Source organism: Berghia stephanieae, chromosome 9 (genome assembly GCF_034508935.2).
Source record: "Berghia stephanieae isolate SIO BIC M18660-M18661 chromosome 9, UCSD_Bste_1.3, whole genome shotgun sequence".
NCBI classification, from domain to species: domain Eukaryota; kingdom Metazoa; phylum Mollusca; class Gastropoda; order Nudibranchia; family Aeolidiidae; genus Berghia; species Berghia stephanieae.
This window is the reverse complement of record NC_088368.1, coordinates 12,995,532-13,013,630: the sequence shown is the minus strand read 5'-3', so window position 1 is coordinate 13,013,630 and position 18,099 is coordinate 12,995,532. Positions and strand designations below refer to the sequence as shown.

The 18,099-nt window shown below is 38.6% G+C and overlaps 1 protein-coding gene across 9 annotated transcripts in view; it reads right to left on the bottom strand.

Annotated features, from left to right (window-relative positions):
* The window catches only part of LOC144979718 (uncharacterized), a 145,709-nt gene that overhangs the window by 63,378 nt on the left and 64,232 nt on the right, over positions 1 to 18,099 (bottom strand). For 6 of the 9 annotated variants that reach the window (XM_078926660.1, XM_078926657.1, XM_078926655.1 and 3 more), the window contains one exon: positions 1,834 to 1,948. The gene's annotated coding sequence lies outside the window, so the exon portion shown is untranslated. Of the gene's footprint in view, positions 1 to 1,833; positions 1,949 to 15,768; positions 15,960 to 18,099 lie in introns of those variants that run through there. The other 3 variants (XM_078926659.1, XM_078926663.1, XM_078926662.1) reach the window with 3 other exon arrangements.

Sequence of the window (18,099 nt, the reverse complement as noted above, 5' to 3'; positions counted from 1 at the left end):
GGTATGACACTCGCTTTCGGATCGGAAGGTCCTGGGTTCGAGCCTCGCTCGGCGCATAGTTGAGTCCTTGGAGAAGGCTCTTTATTCACATTCTCTCACCGTACTCAGGTGTAAAATGAATACCTGTCCGTTAACAGCGTTGTCTCTGTCCCAAAAAATTGTAATATCGCCTGACAGGCGTTATGTTTCGTCCTATATGTTATGTGTTGCTGTTGGCCAGAGACCCCCTGTAAAGCACTTTGAGCACGTTTAGTGGATATTGCTCTATTTAAAAGCGCAAGTATTTTTTTTAAATACACGATCTCAGCATAAACAACATGAGGGGACAAACCTGACTACAAATACAGCGCACTGGAAAACAGAAGATTCTCAAAACAATGACCCAACACTGCCATACTGCTTCAAAAAGTTAAAATCAAAACGGACTGTAAACCCTCCATAGCCAGGCGAATTTATTGTCAAAAACGGATTACTGTATCGGATCGCGAAGAAAGGCCGAGACCATAGTATTGCCAAACAAGTCCCGTACTCAAGTCATGGAGATTGGACAAGATATCAACTCTAGACACATGGGAATTGGGGCAACCATATCAACTCTAGACGCATGGGAATTGGGGCAACCATATCAACTCTAGACACATGGGAATTGGGGCAACCATAATATCAACTCTAGACACATGGGAATTGGGGCAACCATATCAACTCTAGACACATGGGAATTGGGGCAACCATATCAACTCTAGACACATGGGAATTGGGGCAACCATATCAACTCTAGACGCATGGGAATTGGGGCAACCATATCAACTCTAGACACATGGGAATTGGGGCAACCATATCAACTCTAGACACATGGGAATTGGGGCAACCATATCAACTCTAGACACATGGGAATTAGGGCAACCATATCAACTCTAGACACATAGGGATTGGGGCAACCATATCAACTCTGGACACATGGGAATTGGGGCAACCATATCAACTCTAGACACATGGGAATTGGCGCAACCATATCAACTCTAGACACATGGGAATTGGGGCAACCATATCAACTCTAGACACATGGGAATTGGGGCAACCATATCAACTCTAGACACCTGGGAATTGGGGCAACCATATCAATTCTAGACACATGGGGGTTGGGGCAACCATATCAACTCTAACACATGGGAATTGGGGCAACCATATCAATTCTAGACACATGGGGGTTGGGGCAACCATACAGCGCATAGCCCTGGCATCGAAGCGACGATGATATTAAGCGCTATATTATAAAGCAGACCCGAGCAAAGCAAGCACAAAACTACAACAAACTCATAAGGCGGCTATGTGGTCTTGTGGTATGACACTCGCTTTCGGATCGGAAGATCCTGGGTTCGAGCCTCGCGCTCGGCGCATAGTTGAGTCCTTGGAAAAGGCTCTTTACTCAATTTCTCTCACCGTACTCAGGTGTAAAATGGGTACCTGGCTGTAAACAACGTTGTCTTTTTCCGAAAAATTGTAATATCGCCTAACAGGCCGCATGTCCTGTCCTACATGTTAAACGTTGCTGTTGACCAAGGACCCATTGTAAAGCGCTTTGAGCACATTTAGTGGATATTGCGCTATATAAAGCTCAATTAAAAAATTAAAGGCAGGAAAATCTACAAGTCGGAGACAAAGTCCTGCCGTTACTGCCCTCTGAAGATCAAAAATTAGAAATCGCATGGAAGGCCCATGCACTATCACAATGAAACTGTCCAGAACGAATTATTGTCTGAATGTGAGAGGGAAATACAAGACGTACCACATCAATATGCTGAAAAGGTATTTTGAGAGAGATGCACAACCTACCTTGATGTCCTTAATGGTAGCTGAGGAGGTGTAAAGTAACGAAACCTTCGCCCCGGACCAGCCTATTACTCAGTCAGAGACTCACAGCGATGAAGACATCGATTTAGATCTTGACCTGGAACGAAATGAACAACTCCGTGACATAGTCAGCCGCCACAGCACCTGCTTTACTGACAGACCTGGACATACAGACTTAGAGGAAGTGGAATTAACCCTTTAGAGCCCACTCCTATTCGATGCAAACCCTAGACTTAGAGGAAGTGGAATTAACCCTTTAGAGCCCACTCCTATTTGATGCAAACCCTATCCCGTCCCTCTTTCTAAGGAAAAGACGATAGAAAAGGAAATACAGATCATGCTATGCAGGCATTATAATGCCTTCTACATCACATTACAGAGCACCTATCATATTACTTCGGAAACCCAACCGGGAACACAGATTGTGTATTTATTATTGACGACTCAATGCGGTTACGGAATTTCAGCCAGAACCATTCCCAGATCCAAACCGGATAGTAACCTCGTTAGCAGGAAAAAAAAAAGTTTATGAGCAGTCTTGATCTCACCAAGGGATTTAATTAAAGTTCTGTTCATCCCCTATCCAGGACACAATTCGCCTTTAGCACTTCTTCATGACATTACGAACCTACCGTCATGACTTGCTCAAAAAACGGCAGTAAAATGATCATAAGATTATTTTTTTTTAGACCCAGGCCATCCTATCTAATGACCCTCTTAATTAGTAACAATTTTATTTGTTAGGTTCATTATTATGTTTAGTAGTAGTAGCAGTAGAAAGGCATTGGCATTAACTGCTTCTGTTTCGTTCGTTATTATAATTTTTTTTTTTTTTTGTTTTTTTTTTTAACGGATGAAATAAGGTTGAAATATTAATGTTGCCTAACGCGTTCATGGAAGGTGGGGGGTTAATTGGGCAGTTGGTCAGTTAGAGGATATATTGGGTTGGTGGGTTGTAATAAATTTTGTTACTTTTTTAGATGATTTAAATTAACAATTAAGAAGCTGATCATGGTTGGATGTGGAGAGTAGATAAAATGTGTTGTTGTGATTGGTGGATGACAGAGATCCCGTACCAATCGGTTTATTGATGATTCAGGGCTGTTTGTAATGTTGTATAGATAAATTGTCTGGGACTGGTAGAGGTTTAGTAGGGGGGGGGGGGCGGGGTGTTGGATTCTGAGGGTTTTGATTGGTGGTAGTTGGAAGGCTGCAGCCTATCAGCTGATCGGAATATTCGAACTTCTGTGATATGGGGTTATTGTGGAAATGAGGTTAGGTTTAGGTTTTAGGTTAGATGGGGGTGGGGGGGGGGGGGGGGGTTTCTGAATTGCTTCTGTTGTTGGGATGTTGAATACACGGGCCGATCGTCTTGTGGGTTTATTAATTTTTGTGGTCTGTTGTTGTTCTTGGGCTATTGCTAAATTTGGGAGTAGATTGGGACTGGTGGTGAAGGTGGTTATGCTTTTAAAAGGAAACTTTTGATTAATTTGTTAGTAACCTATTCCCTTGCTCCCTAAGGAGTCCAAGGGTGGCCACCCACTTTCCCGCTCTCTAGCCGAGCGTCATTCGCTGCTTTAACTACTGTGCACGTGGTCTTTCCCTATGCAGCATTGGTTATTTTATTATTCTATGAATATGGTTAAGTTTTCGTTAAAGTTAGAACCATGGGGGGGGGGGGGGGGGGTGGGGAGGGGAGGGGGGGGGGTGTGACTGTGGGTGTACAAGGTGTACGTTTTAATATTATAAATATTGTAAATATTTTTCTTTCCGAGTCGGCCCCGACTGATCTCATCTGCATACATGTTGTCCACGGCAGTCTAGACGCCGCAGCGCAATTGTTTCAGCCGCGCTTCAGGCGGGTTGGGCGGGACCAGACCCCTCCGGCATGCTGCGCGGCACACACATTGCCCCGCGCCGTCTTTGCCATGGGCCGTTACGTCGAGTTCGCCGGGGCCGCATCGGAAGATTGATTCGTTGTTTAAAAAAAAAAAAAAATTATATCTTACTAAACTCTTGTGTCACGTCTTTTCCTTGGAGGTTTGTTATTGTTATTTTGTTGAGTTTAGTATAAGTGGGGATTTTTGGTTGGGGGGGGGGGGGGTATGTTGTTTTGTATGTTAGTTTTAGTATCATTTACTATTAGATGGTTTTATCTGCCACATGGTCTTTTAGAGCCGAAATAGGGTCTGTGTTCTCTACTCTAGCTATAGTTTTGCAATCAGATAAATAAAAATACAAAAAGGGTGGTACTCTGCATTTTTCCTTGGCGTGATCTTCTGTCGTTTATGTTGGTATTCTTTTCCGTCTCCGTTTGTATCAGGGTGATGGGAAGGGGGCTGTCGGTATTATCTATCTAGATGTGGGGTAGGATTGGATGTGCTGTATGGGGGAGGGGGGGGGGGCGGGGTAGAACAAAGGAAAAGGTAGAATTAGTTATATACAGAATGGTTCTGATTATATTATTCCGGAGGCCGAAGAGTATGGAGAAGGATGATCGATTCATCGGGTTGTGTATCATTATCAATGCTGAGGGAGAAGGGGGGGGGGGGGGAAGAATAGACATGGACGCACCTCGTTGTTTGTAACCAGGTTGTTCGGCAGTGAAGTTGGTGAAAAAGTTATGGCGATATCAGTGTGGTAGGGAGGGCGAAAAGGGAAGTTAATATAGAAATGGATAATAATACAGCAAAAATAAGGGAAGGAGGAATAACTAAATACTAGGAGTGGGAAGATATAATAGTAAGTGATCAGTCAGGTAATTGATCGATAATAGAGTTGTAAATAATATATGTATAAATAAAGTTTATAAAGCTAGCTCACTCGGGAGGGGGGGGGGGGGGCGGAGGGGAGGGGTAAGGTCAGGTTGTGGGTGTGGTGCAGAGAGTTGAAGTGTCTCGGTGGAAGGTCATCTATCTGAATTGTGTTATTAGGTCGGTATATTTGTTCCATGTTGTTTCTCTCTCTTTATCTAAATCGTTTTTGTATTTCTTTTGTATTATGTTAAGAAATATTAATGACATGTCGGTATTAGTGGTGTTTTGTCTGTGTACTTGACCTATCCATGCAGTCCAAATCGCTTGTCTTGCTGCTGCTAGAATGTGTATGTTTATTTCATGTATTGCATTGTCAGTTTTGGGGATGATATTGTGTCTAAATGCTATTTCTGTATGTATGGGTTGTCGTATTGTTTTTTGTATTGTGTTTATTGTGGCTCTAATCAGTGTTTTTGTTTTAATGCAGTTTGTGAAAATGAGTACATTTTGTGTTGGACAAAGCGCTCGGCATAAGGCGCATCTGGGCGTGTTGTTTGTTGGTAAGGCGTTGAACATCAGTCTGTATGTTATATGCTTACTGTATCTAGAAGTGTCATGTTTATGTAAGTTTTCTGAGGCCACTCTCATGTTATCTAATGTTAGTCCTGATGCGTGCATTAGGTCTTGTTCTCTGCGTTTGTTTGGTGTGTTTATTGTTCTGTATATCTGTTTACTGTCTAATTGTTTATTTATTGTGTCTGGGTATTTGTTTACTAGTCCTACACATTCTTTGTAAAAAGGAGGGAGTGTCATACCTCCGAAATGGGGGAGTGTGTGGTCGATCTTTTTAAATTGTGTTAGTCGTGTCCCTAAGTAGTATGACCCGAATTTATTTCCTGTCGATTCTTGTATTATTTTGTTTATATATCTGATCCTAGTTGTGTCTAAGGTTCTTTTAATACATTTTAGTCCTGTGCCGCCTGATTCTGTGGGAAGTGTGAGTATTTCGTGTGGAATGGGTTTTGCGTCTTGTAGTATAAATGTGTCTATGCGTCTTTCTAATTTCTTTATTGTGGTAAACGGAGGTTTGAAGATTTTGATGTAGTATAAGATTTTTGGAATAATGTAGGTGTTCACTATCCTGGTTCTATCGAATATATTGGCTTTGATGTATGTATATGAATGTAGTTTCTTGTCTATATTGTGTACAATTCCACTCCAGATGTGTTTCGGTGTAGTGTGTCTTTGACAGTACGTTATTCCGAGGATTTTAATTTATTTGGTTAACCCATTGCATGTCGGGTATCTGGGCTTTTTCGGTTTCTAAAGGTTCGGGACCGAGATTCATGATTTTGGTCTTTTTAATATTTAGTTTGGCACCACTAGCGAGGCCGAAATTTTTGAAAGTTTCTAAAATTTTGTGTATGCTAGGTATATCTCTCGGAATCAGGGTTGCATCATGGGCATACGCGATGAGTTTTTTGTTGGCTTTTCCGGGAATTCTGGTGCCTCTAATTTTCGGGTTTCTCCTAATTTTTTTCCAAAACGGTTTCGAGACATAAAATGTATAGTTGGGCCGAGAGAGGGCAACCCTGTCGTACTGACCGACCGGTTTTGAAAGGATCAGATATTTTTTGATTGACTATTACACAGCTGGAGGGGTTGTTGTATAGTATTTTTATCCATCTTCTGTAATAAGGGCCTATGTTGTTGTGTTCTAATATTTTGTGTAAGAAGCTGTGTTCTAATCTATCGAAAGCTTTCTCTTGATCGATGGACAAAATGTATGCGTGTGTGTGTGTGTCTGTTTTACATATCCTATAAGATCTCTGATGAAGTTTGTGTGTTGTTCTATTGTTCTGTTTTTTTATGCTACATGTTTGTTCTTTGTCTATCAGTTGGGGTAGGTAAGTTTTGATTTTGTTGCTTAAGGTTTTCGCTATAATTTTGTAGTCGGTGTTTAGGAGGGATATGGATCTGTATTGTTTGACGTCTGTTGTGTTGCTTTCTTTAGGTATGAGAGTTATGTATGATATCTTTTGGCTGTTCGTTAATTGTCCTTCTTTGTGTATTTCCTTAGTCAGTTCTAGGAGGGGTTTTTGAAAGAGGGGGAAGAAACTTTTGTAGAATTCTACTCTTAGTCCATCGGGGCCTGGGGATTTGTTTGTGTTCATGTTCTCTAGGCTGTGTTGTAGGTCTTCTATTGTGATCTCTGTATCTAATTGTTCTTTCTGTTCGTCTGTCAGCTTCTTTGTATAGTCGGTGTAGTGGTCTTGTATATCTGTTGATATTTCGCCACTTGTGTATAGTTGTTTGTAAAAATTGTAGAAGGTCTTAAGGATTTCTGTCTCGTTTTTTGTTATTTGCCCATCTGTTGTTCTGATTTTGTCTATATGTCGTCTATTGTGTAGTTCGTTTTCTATTCGTGCTATTGTGTCGTTTAAATCAGTGTAGTCGTTGCGTGTTTTGTATGTGCTTCTTACTTTGTGGCCTCTGAATTTTCTTTGTTCAATTTCTTTCAATTTTTCTATTGCTTTAGTAACATGTGGTTGTGTTTGTATTTCTGTTTGGTTGTCACGCGCCCTGTCAATGTTGATGATTGTTTTGTACTTTGTTTCCTTTCTGTTGGTTTTGTCTTGTACTTTTCTCCCTATCATTTGTGTTAGCGTTTGTATGGTCTGAGGGTGTCCCACCATTCTCGGATGTTGTCATTTGGTATGTTGTCCGTATAGTCTAATATGATGTCGGTCATGTATTGTATGTAATAATGGTCCTGCAGGAGACTGTTGTTGAATTTCCAGTAGGCACTTTTTTGTTTGGGTCTTGTAATTTGGGTGCCGTACTGGGAGTAGACAGCTTTGTGGTCTGTGTAGTCTAGTGTGTTCTCTAGGTGTTTAATTTCTGTTATTGGGGTTGTTTTGGATATGTATATTTTGTCGAGTCTGGATCCTGTGTTTGCGAGTGATTTAAAGGTGGTTTCTTTCCCGAGTGGGAATGTTTCTCTGTATGTATCAGTTAGATTGTGTTTTTCTAAAATTCGTTGTAGTATTTGTTTGTCTATGACTGTTTGTTGTGTTCTATGGTGAGTTGTGTCGCGGGGGTGTAGTGTATTATTGAAATCTCCTGCTAGGATGATGGGTGTTGATGGGTTTATTTCCATTCTTTTCTCTAAGTCTAGGAAAGTTGTCTTTTTTTCGTCTGTTCTTGAGGCAGGTCCGTAGATGTTGTAAATTTTGAATTTTTAGTCGTCTTGAGTCACGTCTATTTTCCCTATTCGTCCTGTGTTGTCATGGTCGTGTTGGGTAACAGTCCAATTGTCGGAGGTTTTTATTATAGCTACTCCTCTACAGTTTCTTTTTTTCTTGTCGATTGTCCAAAATATATTTTTAACTTCTGGTTTAAGTTCGAGAAGTGTTCGTTCTTGTGTGAATTTGTCATGTATGTTCGTTTCTTGTAACAGTAGGAAGTCTGGTCTTTGTTTCCTTATTGATAGATTTGTGTCTTGGTGTGATGCCCACCACCTAGAGCTTAACATAAGCAAGACAAAGGAGCTAGTGATTGACTTTAGGAGAGTGAAGGAACCGATAGAACCGTTAAAATTAAAGGACCAATTCGTCCAGCGAGTTCCTCACTACAAATACCTTGGTGTAACGATTGATGACAGGCTCAAGTGGGATGAACACTTGAAAATAATTAGGCATAAGATGTGCAGACGTACATATTTTTTATCAAAACTCTCTCAGTTTAGAATAGATAAAACCCTCTGCACATTATTTTATAGAGCAGTAATCGAAAGTGTTTTGTCATTTTGTATAACAGCTTGGGGAGGCAATTGCTTAGCAGTGGAAAGGAACAAAATAAATTCAAATATTAAAAAATCCATTAAACGCTATATAAATGATGTTGACGATGTAGATCTTTTATACGAGAAATTTTGTATAAATAAAATAACTAAAATATTAAATGACCAGTATCATCCACTAAGACCATCAATTATTATGTCAGAAAGAAGTGGTCGCCCTTTCTCTATTTCAACGAAAACAGAGAGACACCGAAAATCTTTTCTGCCGTCCAGTATTAGGCTTTATAACAACAAGCAATAATCATTTTATATAATTATTTCTCATTTTTACTTTTTAAAAATATAAATATTAATTTATTAATTTATTTGTTTTGCAATCTTTTCAATTTTCAATTTATAGTGACAGTTTTAACTATTTTACAGTGTTGAAATTATTCATATTATAAAGCGCAGCTCTGGTTATAGAGCTGCTCCTTTTTTATATATATACATCCTATTTCCATTGTATTTTTATCTTATGTGTAAATTATAACACGTCTGTACAAAAAATTTCCTTTTTGGGATGCAATAAAGTATTATTATTATTATTATTATTATTATTATTATTATTAAATTTTTAATGTCTTGTATCTTCTGTCTCATGCCTCTGATGTTGAGTGTTATGATTGTCAATGGTGGGGGGTCATCCTCTTTGTAGGTTGTTTTTATTTTGTATGGTTTGTGTTTAGTGTACGGTTTTGCTTGTTCTCTAGAGGTGGTGTGTTTGTTGTATCTAGAGTTGCTTATGTATGTAGGTATATACGTGTGGTCTGTAGGCTGCATGTCTGGGTTTAGTGTGTGTATTGTTTTGTTTAAATATTGGGTTGTGTGTCTCCCATGTGTCGTGGTGGTCTGGGCAGTGACCTTTCTCTCTCGATGTTTTGGATGGGTGGAGTCTTCCTCTTGAGGGAAGAGCTCCTTTGGTGTGGTGTGTATGCTTGTTTTTGTGTAGGTATTGGGTAGTGTGTTCTGTGGCTTTTCCTTGCTCTTGGGCAAGCGCTTAAGCCCAAGGTGGTGAACATGTGAGTGAAGTGTGTGCTTTGAAGGGCGATGGTGTGGTTGTATTTTTTTGGGGAGAGTTTGTGGGTTTGTTATTGGGGTTGGGGGGTGTGGATGGGGGTGGGGGTGATGTTGCCCTTTCTAAAGGGATTATTACTGGTGTTGGTGTGGTGTGTTGGTGTAGATTTGTCATGGATGACATTCGTTTTGGTGTGTATGGGGAGTTGTGTGGTTCCTGTTCTGGCTGTTTGCTCGGTGCAGTCTTCGTCGTGTTGGTATCTTTTGGAGTGTTGTCTTGTGGGTTTGTGTTTGGTGTCTGTGGTTTAGTGGTGTAGCTTGTGGGTTGTGGTGTATTTGGTGTGTTGTTGTTGTTTTTTTGTGTGTTGGAGTGTTGTATTGTGTGTTTCTTTCCCTTTTTCACTACCTGGTTCCAAGGTTCTTGGGATTGGGATGGTGCGTCCGGCAGGGGGTTGCCGGAAGGCGTGACAGAAACAGTAGGTGAAGATGGAATAGGAGGAGGGATAGTGGGATTTCGTGCCGAAATCACTCCTGGTGTATACCGTGCTCTAGTAGGGCACAAGTAGAAGGGGTGCCCCACATTGTAGCATGTGGAGCATGCCGGCACACGCCCAGGAATGTTCACTTTTACGTGGTGGAAGGCGCCACCTACCTCAAATTTTAGATAGTGGGGTATTTCTACCCCATCTATCTTCTCCAGACGGAACGTGTAAGAGTCCAGCTCGTCCCGTCTGGGTTTGCCGACAACGATGGTGCCAGGCTTAGCGAAGGGGGCGAGGGCCCTGGTGAGGCCGCCTTCCTTGACGGAGGGAGCCACCCATTTCAATACCCCCGACACCAGGGATTTGTTAACATCCCTGATGTGGAGGTTTATTTTTAGGGTTGGGTGGGGGTGCAATACGCCGTGCAGTTTCTCCACCTCTGACTCCCTTCCTTCCTTGAAGGTGACGTAATATTTGCGGGCGTCCATGAAACGGTAGACTCCCACAATGTCGTCCATACTGACCCCCATGTTATTGAGGGCCAGCTTGATCTTAAGATGGTTGGCCTGGTTTGTTTCAGGTCCTTTTAAGAAGACCTCAACCGTATTTGGCGGATGAGGCCCATTGAACTTAAGATCCTCTGCGGATAGTTTCACTACAACTAAGTTGGGGTGAACCGCCATGGAGGCCCGGAAAGAGAAAGAAAAGGAGAGAGAAGAAGAGGTGTAAATGCAAAATCGTAGAGGGATATGTCCCCTCTTGTGGTAATATTTATTTAAAAAAAAAAAAAAAAAAGGGGGGGGGGCTAGAGGGTGGTAAGGTATGGACTTACTTTCTTAGTAAGGGGTAAAGCAAGTGGAGTTTGACAAATGTTTAAAGGAGAAAAAAAATAATAAAAATTAAAAAAAAAGGGGGGGAGGGGCTAGGTTGGGGTCAAAGGAAATTAGGAGGAAATGAGATTCTCCATCACAAAGGGGTACAAAGGGCGGGGTTACGGGTGTAGGGCGGGGATATGGGGAATAAACACTGGTGTTTGTTGGGAGGTCTTCCGTATACTTACACCATCCAGTTGTTTTAAATTTTTGGCACAGATAAGAACATTCTAACTAACTTCACTTACGAAGTTCCGTAACGGCTAAGAAATAAAAGGGAAAGGAAAAGAAAAAAGAAAAAAACAAACCTAAACAACAAAACAAAAAAAAATAACAAAAAGGAAAGAACACTAAAAAGGTCTAAATTAAATCCTTGGAACACTTTAACACAATAACACAATGCCACGTCCAGACATTTTTTTGATATTCAATTAGGTTATTGTGAACTCTGTCAATTGTCGAGAGTGAGACAATTCAATTTCCTTTTATCGTTTCCTTTTATATTGTATGGGACAGGGCTATATAAATACATTATTATTATTATTATATTATTATTATTATTATTATTATTATTATTATTATTATTATTATTATTATTATTATTATTATTATTATTATTTTGTTGTTGTTGTTGTTTGCGGTTGTTGTCATATTATTGGAAATGATTTGGATTCGACGAAGATGAGTTATCGAATGTGCGTTGTTGGTCACTGTGTTGTTTACGTGTATTGTTGTCACTGTTGGTGGGTGGTGACGAGGGGTAGGCCGATGATAAATGTTCACCATAATGGGAGCTATATTCAGGTTTTCACCCAACCAAGTCATCAATCACATGATTTGTTGCTGTCCAACGATTGGACATTTCTTAACAAATGCAAACTCGCTGCTTTGTTTATGAAAGTTTTAAACATACTCATGTGTCAAGTTGAACAAAATGACCAATCGTGATGTTAGATATTTCAAAAGCTGTGAATACTTTTCACTATGTGGGTCACTTTATGTGGGACGACTATATTGAATTTATTACTGTTTCGTCACGGCCATATTATCTACCCCGCGAATATACTCATGTCATCATCATCAACGTCTACATTCCACCATCATCAGACAACACCACAGCAAAAAATATTATGAGGAAAGAAATACAGGACATTCAAATTAAGTCACCCGATGCCGTATTGATGGTCATTGGCGATTTTAACCAATGTAACGATTTTACTCTCCCGGGACTTCATCAATACGTGGACTGCGAGACAAGGGACAAAAAAACATTAGATTTATTCCTGTGTAATATTAAAAATAGTTATAAATGTTTACCCAGTGCCCCATTAGGTTTATCTGACCACTGCATGCTCTTGCTACTCCCCACCTACCGCCCTGTTTTTAAACGTGTAAAACCAGTAAAGAAAAGTGTACAGATCTGGAACGGAAGTGTGTGTGAAGATTTGCGTGGTTGTTTTGAATGCACTGACTGGAATGTTTTTATCGAATCATGTGATAGTGTGGATGAGCTGAATGACTGTGTGAGTGAGTATTTAAAATTCTGTGAACAGCTAGTGTCTTGTAAAAAAGAAATAAAATATTATCCTAACAACAAGCCTTGGATAACAAAAGATCTAAAACTTTTATTGAACCAAAAGAAAACTCTCTATACTAGTGGAAACAAAAAAGATCTGAAAACAAAACAAAAAGAGATAAAGAGGGTAATATCTAGTTGTAAAGACACGTACAAAAATAAAATTGAAAAATGCTTTTCTTCTGGGGATATACGGGACACGTGGCGGGGGCCTAAAACTGCTGTAAACTATAATATCCAAAGCCCACGATTATATCAGAAGATATCGAAATTGAAACTTTAAATAAATTTTATTCACGTTTCGACACAGCAAACAAATTTGATATTGAAAATGAAAAACATAAATTAGACAGGGCTTTGGAAGATGAAATGACTATTGAGGTCAGTGAAGAGGAAACGAGATTCGTATTTTCGAAACTAAACGAGAGGAAGGCTGCTGGGCCGGATGGATTGAAAGGAAAACTATTAAAAGAATGTGCCCATCAGCTTTCCCCCATTTATACACATATTTTTAACTGGTCCCTCCAATGCGTTTCGATCCCTGAAATTTGGAAAACTTCAAAAATTATTCCTGTTCCAAAAAAAGAAAAACTTGAAACTATGAACGATCTCAGACCTGTTGCGATGACTTCAATAGTCATGAAATCTTTAGAAAAACTTGTTCTTGTTAAAATTAGGAATCAGTTTATGCCATTGAGTGATAGTCATCAATTTGCTTACAAACCAGGACGTGGCGTAGAGGATGCCATTTTGCTGTTTACAAACAACATCTACAGGCATCTAGATCACGCTAGGAGCTATTGCAGATTGCTTTTTGCAGATTTTTCTTCAGCGTTCAATACAATGCAACCTCAGTTGGTTGTTCAAAAATTGACTAGTCTGAATTTAAACAAGTATATAATTGCTTGGGTGCTCGAATTTCTTACGGAGAGAGCACAATATGTTCAATTAGGACAAAACAAATCTTCCTGTATAACTACAAATACTGGTGCTCCTCAAGGTTGTGTATTGTCCCCTGTATTATTCACAATATACACGAATGACTGTAGAAGTCAAAACCTGAGTGTACCTTTAATAAAGTTTGCAGATGACACCGCTCTTCAAGGCCTCATAACAAATGGCAACGAAGTGGCTTATAGGCAAGAAATTGATAGATTTGTGTCTTGGTGTGATGCCCACCACCTAGAGCTTAACATAAGCAAGACAAAGGAGCTAGTGATTGACTTTAGGTGAGTGAAGAAACCGATAGAACCGTTAAAATTAAAGGACCAATTCGTCCAGCGAGTTCCTCACTACAAATACCTTGGTGTAACGATTGATGACAGGCTCAAGTGGGATGAACACTTGAAAATAATTAGGCATAAGATGTGCAGACGTACATATTTTTTATCAAAACTCTCAGTTTAGAATAGATAAAACCCTCTGCACATTATTTTATAGAGCAGTAATCGAAAGTGTTTTGTCATTTTGTATAACAGCTTGGGGAGGCAATTGCTTAGCAGTGGAAAGGAACAAAATAAATTCAAATATTAAAAAATCCATTAAACGCTATATAAATTATGTTGACGATGTAGATCTTTTATACGAGAAATTTCGTATAACTAAAATAACTAAAATATTAAATGACCAGTGTCATCCACTAAGACCATCAATTATTATGTCAGAAAGAAGTGGTCGCCCTTTCTCTATTTCAACGAAAACAGAGAGACACCGAAAATCTTTTCTGCCGTCCAGTATTAGGCTTTATAACAACAAGCAATAATCATTTTATATAATTATTTCTCATTTTTACTTTTTTTTAAAATACAAATATTAATTTATTAATTTATTTGTTTTGCAATCTTTTCAATTTTCAATTTATAGTGATAGTTTTAACTATTTTACAGTGTTGATATTATTCATATTATAAAGCGCAGCTCTGGTTATAGAGCTGCTCCTTTTTATATATATATATATATATATATATATATATATATATATATATATATATTTTATACATCCTATTTCCATTGTATTTTATCTTATTGTGTAAATTATAACACGTCTGTACAAAAGATTTCCTTTTTGGGATGCAATAAAGTATTATTATTATTATTATTATTATTATTATTATTATTATTATTATTATTATTATTATTATTATTATTATTATTATTATTATTATTATTATTATTATTATTATTTGAACATATTTTGCAATGTGACCAATGACCTCTTTCACATGGAAAGTTAATATAGATCATGCCCATTGGTCTTTGCTTTCGTCTTCCACCTCGTTGGTTCCTATAAATACATTGTTGGTGAAAGCAGCCAATATTTAAATAATTACTTGATACAAAAATTGGGTCGTGAATAGAAATATTAAAAGTTAATGTAACAACGGGGCCTGGTGCGAACTGGCCATGTCGATAAAATCCATTTTAAATAATTCATAAATAACATAAATATCACGTAACATCATGTTAAAAGCAGACAAAATTTATATGAAATGAAAGAGCACGGTGTCACAAATACAAGAATATATAAAGAGTCCGGAATATAAATATGTATAGATAGTATGCGCTTTGCTAAGAAGCTCACAACATTGCCATCCTGATGTATAATGGACCAACACACAAAACTATGTGTAACCTTGAACGTTCATAGTCTGGTTAAGACCAGTTTAATGAGAATTACTCATAAACGCGGATGGCAAAAAAACCCAATAACATTAAAAATTAGAAAATGTTCATAAATTGTGGAGCAACAACAACACGACCTGTTAGGCGACGACACACAACGATTTACGATAACACCTTCCTGATAATAGATAGTATGCGCTTGGCTCAGAAGTTCACAACATTGCCATCCGGAAATATAACAGACCAAAACACAAAACTATATGTAACCATGAACTTTTATAGTCTGGATAATACTGTTTAGTGAGTATTACTCATAAAAGCGGATGGCAAAAAATAATAACAATGACCCGATTGACGTCAACTTCATTCAATCTATAGATAGTATGCACTTGGCTAAGAAGCTCATAACATTGCCATCCGGAATTATAACCATGATCGTTTATAGTCTGGTTAATACAGTTTAGTGAAAAGTACTCATAAACGCGGATGGCAAAAACAATAACAAAGACCTGAGTGACGTCATCTTCGAACTATCTATAGATAGTTCGAAGATGACGTTACTCGGGTCTTTGTTATTGTTTTTTGCCATCCGCGTTTATGAGTAATGCTCAATGAACTGTATTAACCCGACTATAAACGTTCATGGATACACAGTTTTGTGTGTTGGTCCGTTATACTTCCGGATGGCAATGTTATGAGCTTCTTAGCCAAGCGCATACGATCTCCGTTCCCTATGCGTACACATAACATACATCATACACTAACTTCCTGACAACATCGAATTTTCTTTGTGAAATCTCTCTGTCACAGACGTGTCCGCTTCAGCACATGTTATCTGGGCCGCTCCGTCATAATACTTGGTTGAATCGAAAGGCTCCAATTCAAATTAAGCTCGAACCTTTTACACGTCTTGGTGTTCATGGGATTAAAGATAAAGCTGACCCCAATAATGAAATCTCACGACCTCTGCTTGATAACGTTACAAGCCGTTGGCTTGAATAAAAATGACAAACCGTCTCTCTCTCTCTCTCTCTCTCTCTCTCTCTCTCTCTCTCTCTCTCTCTCTCTCTCTCTCTTTCTCTTTCTGCGTGTGTGTGTGTGTGTGTGTGTGTGTGTGTGTGTGTTGTCTCGAGAAAATATATTTGACAACAGCTCAAATACAAGTTCAGCTTTTGTCTGTCTTATTAAAGGTTTTATGGCGCTTGAATCCTATATGCATATCAGCGCCAGTAAAAAGGAAAAAAATGGGAGTAGAAAAGTTATAAAATGACAATGGGCATGATCTATAGATAGTATGCAGTTGACGTCAATGGGGTCTTTGTTATTGTTTTTGCCATCCGCGTTTGTGAGTTGTTCTCACTAAACAGTATTAACCTGACTTTAAACGTTCATGGTTACACAGAGTTTGTGTGTTGGTCCGTTATACTTCCGGATGGCAATGTTGTGAACTCCTTGGCCAAGCGCATTCTATCTATATTAACTTTCCATGTGCTCGAGGTCATTGGTCACATTGTAAAATGTGCTCAAAGTGACCCAGTTAGTGAAAAGTGTTCATAGCTTTTTAAATATCTAACATCACGATTGGTCATTTGATTCAGCTTGACGCATGGATATGCTTATAACAATTGTAAACAAAACAGCCTGTTGACATTTGTTAAGAAAAATCCAATCGTTGGACAGCAACACATCTTGTGAGCGATGACCTGTTTGAACGAAAACATGAATATAGATCGCTCCCATTAAAGCACTAAAAAATAAAAGTCAGACAAGAAGGAATTGGTTCAAATAGGAAACATGTAGATTCCAAGAGCATACTATCAATGTAGGTACTTAGTTTGAGATCACCTAAAAGTCTCATCCAGACACCAGCCTAGGATACCACTAAAAGGAACAAACTCATTTTTTTTTAATTGATCTTTTTTATAGCGCAATATCCACTAAAAGTGCTCAAAGCGCTTTACAAGGGGTCCCTGGCCAACAGTAACACTTAAATGTAGGACGGGACATTGCGCCTGTTAGGCGATATTAATATTTTTTCGGACAGAGACAACGACCAGGTACTCATTTTACACCTGAGTACGATGAGAGAATGTGAATAAAGAGCCTTTTCCAAGGACTCAACTATACGCCGAGCGAGGCTCGAACCCAGGACCTTCCGATCCGAAAGCGAGTGTCAAACCACAGGACCACATAGTCGCGAAATACATCTTCAAAACAAAAATATATCAATCAATACATAACAGAGAGATGACCACCTTCCAAAACTAAAACTATACATTTGACTGTTTCCCCTCAGTCAAGGACTCCGGCAAAAGCAAGGACAAAAGCAAGTAGTCCCATTCCAAGACAAAGACAGAAAGCAACACAGAAAACAGATATCTATAGGGGGAAAGAAGAGAAACCAAGTGACCGCCTGATTGGTAGGTTAAAAGACCGCACTCAGAATGTCAACTTTTCAAAGGCACCTCAAAACAGGAGAGCAAACAAACAAACAAAAACGCACGAACAAAAACAAAACAAAGGAGAGGCATTGACTCGGTACAGAACAACCTGAGCAGAAATATTCTTAGATACAATGTCTAAAGATAAAAATGAAGTATGCAAAAATAAAGAAAGAAAGAAAGAAAGAAAGAAAGAAAGAAAGAAAGAAAGAAAGAAAGAAAAAGGAAAGAAGTTAGGAAGGAGGTAAGCAAATAAGAAATGCTGCCGAAATTTCAAAATGACCATTCTATCCCCCCCCCCCCCTCCCCCCCAGGATTTGATCTATTTTACAAAACATTTGGCATATAAATTACCAAAATGGCAATTTAATGTCGCATTTATTGGTCTCCGCGATAACCACTGATTCAACAGTGTTATCAGCTCCAATGGACGTTTCTATCGTGCAATGTTAAAACACATTTTTGGATTGACGTACCATGATCACCGATGTCTGGCACAGACCTGATACTTGAAGAATTATTATTATTATTATTATTATTATTATTATTATTATTATTATTATTATTATTATTATTATTATTATTACTATTATTATTATTATCATTATTATTATTATTATTATTATTATTATTATTATTATT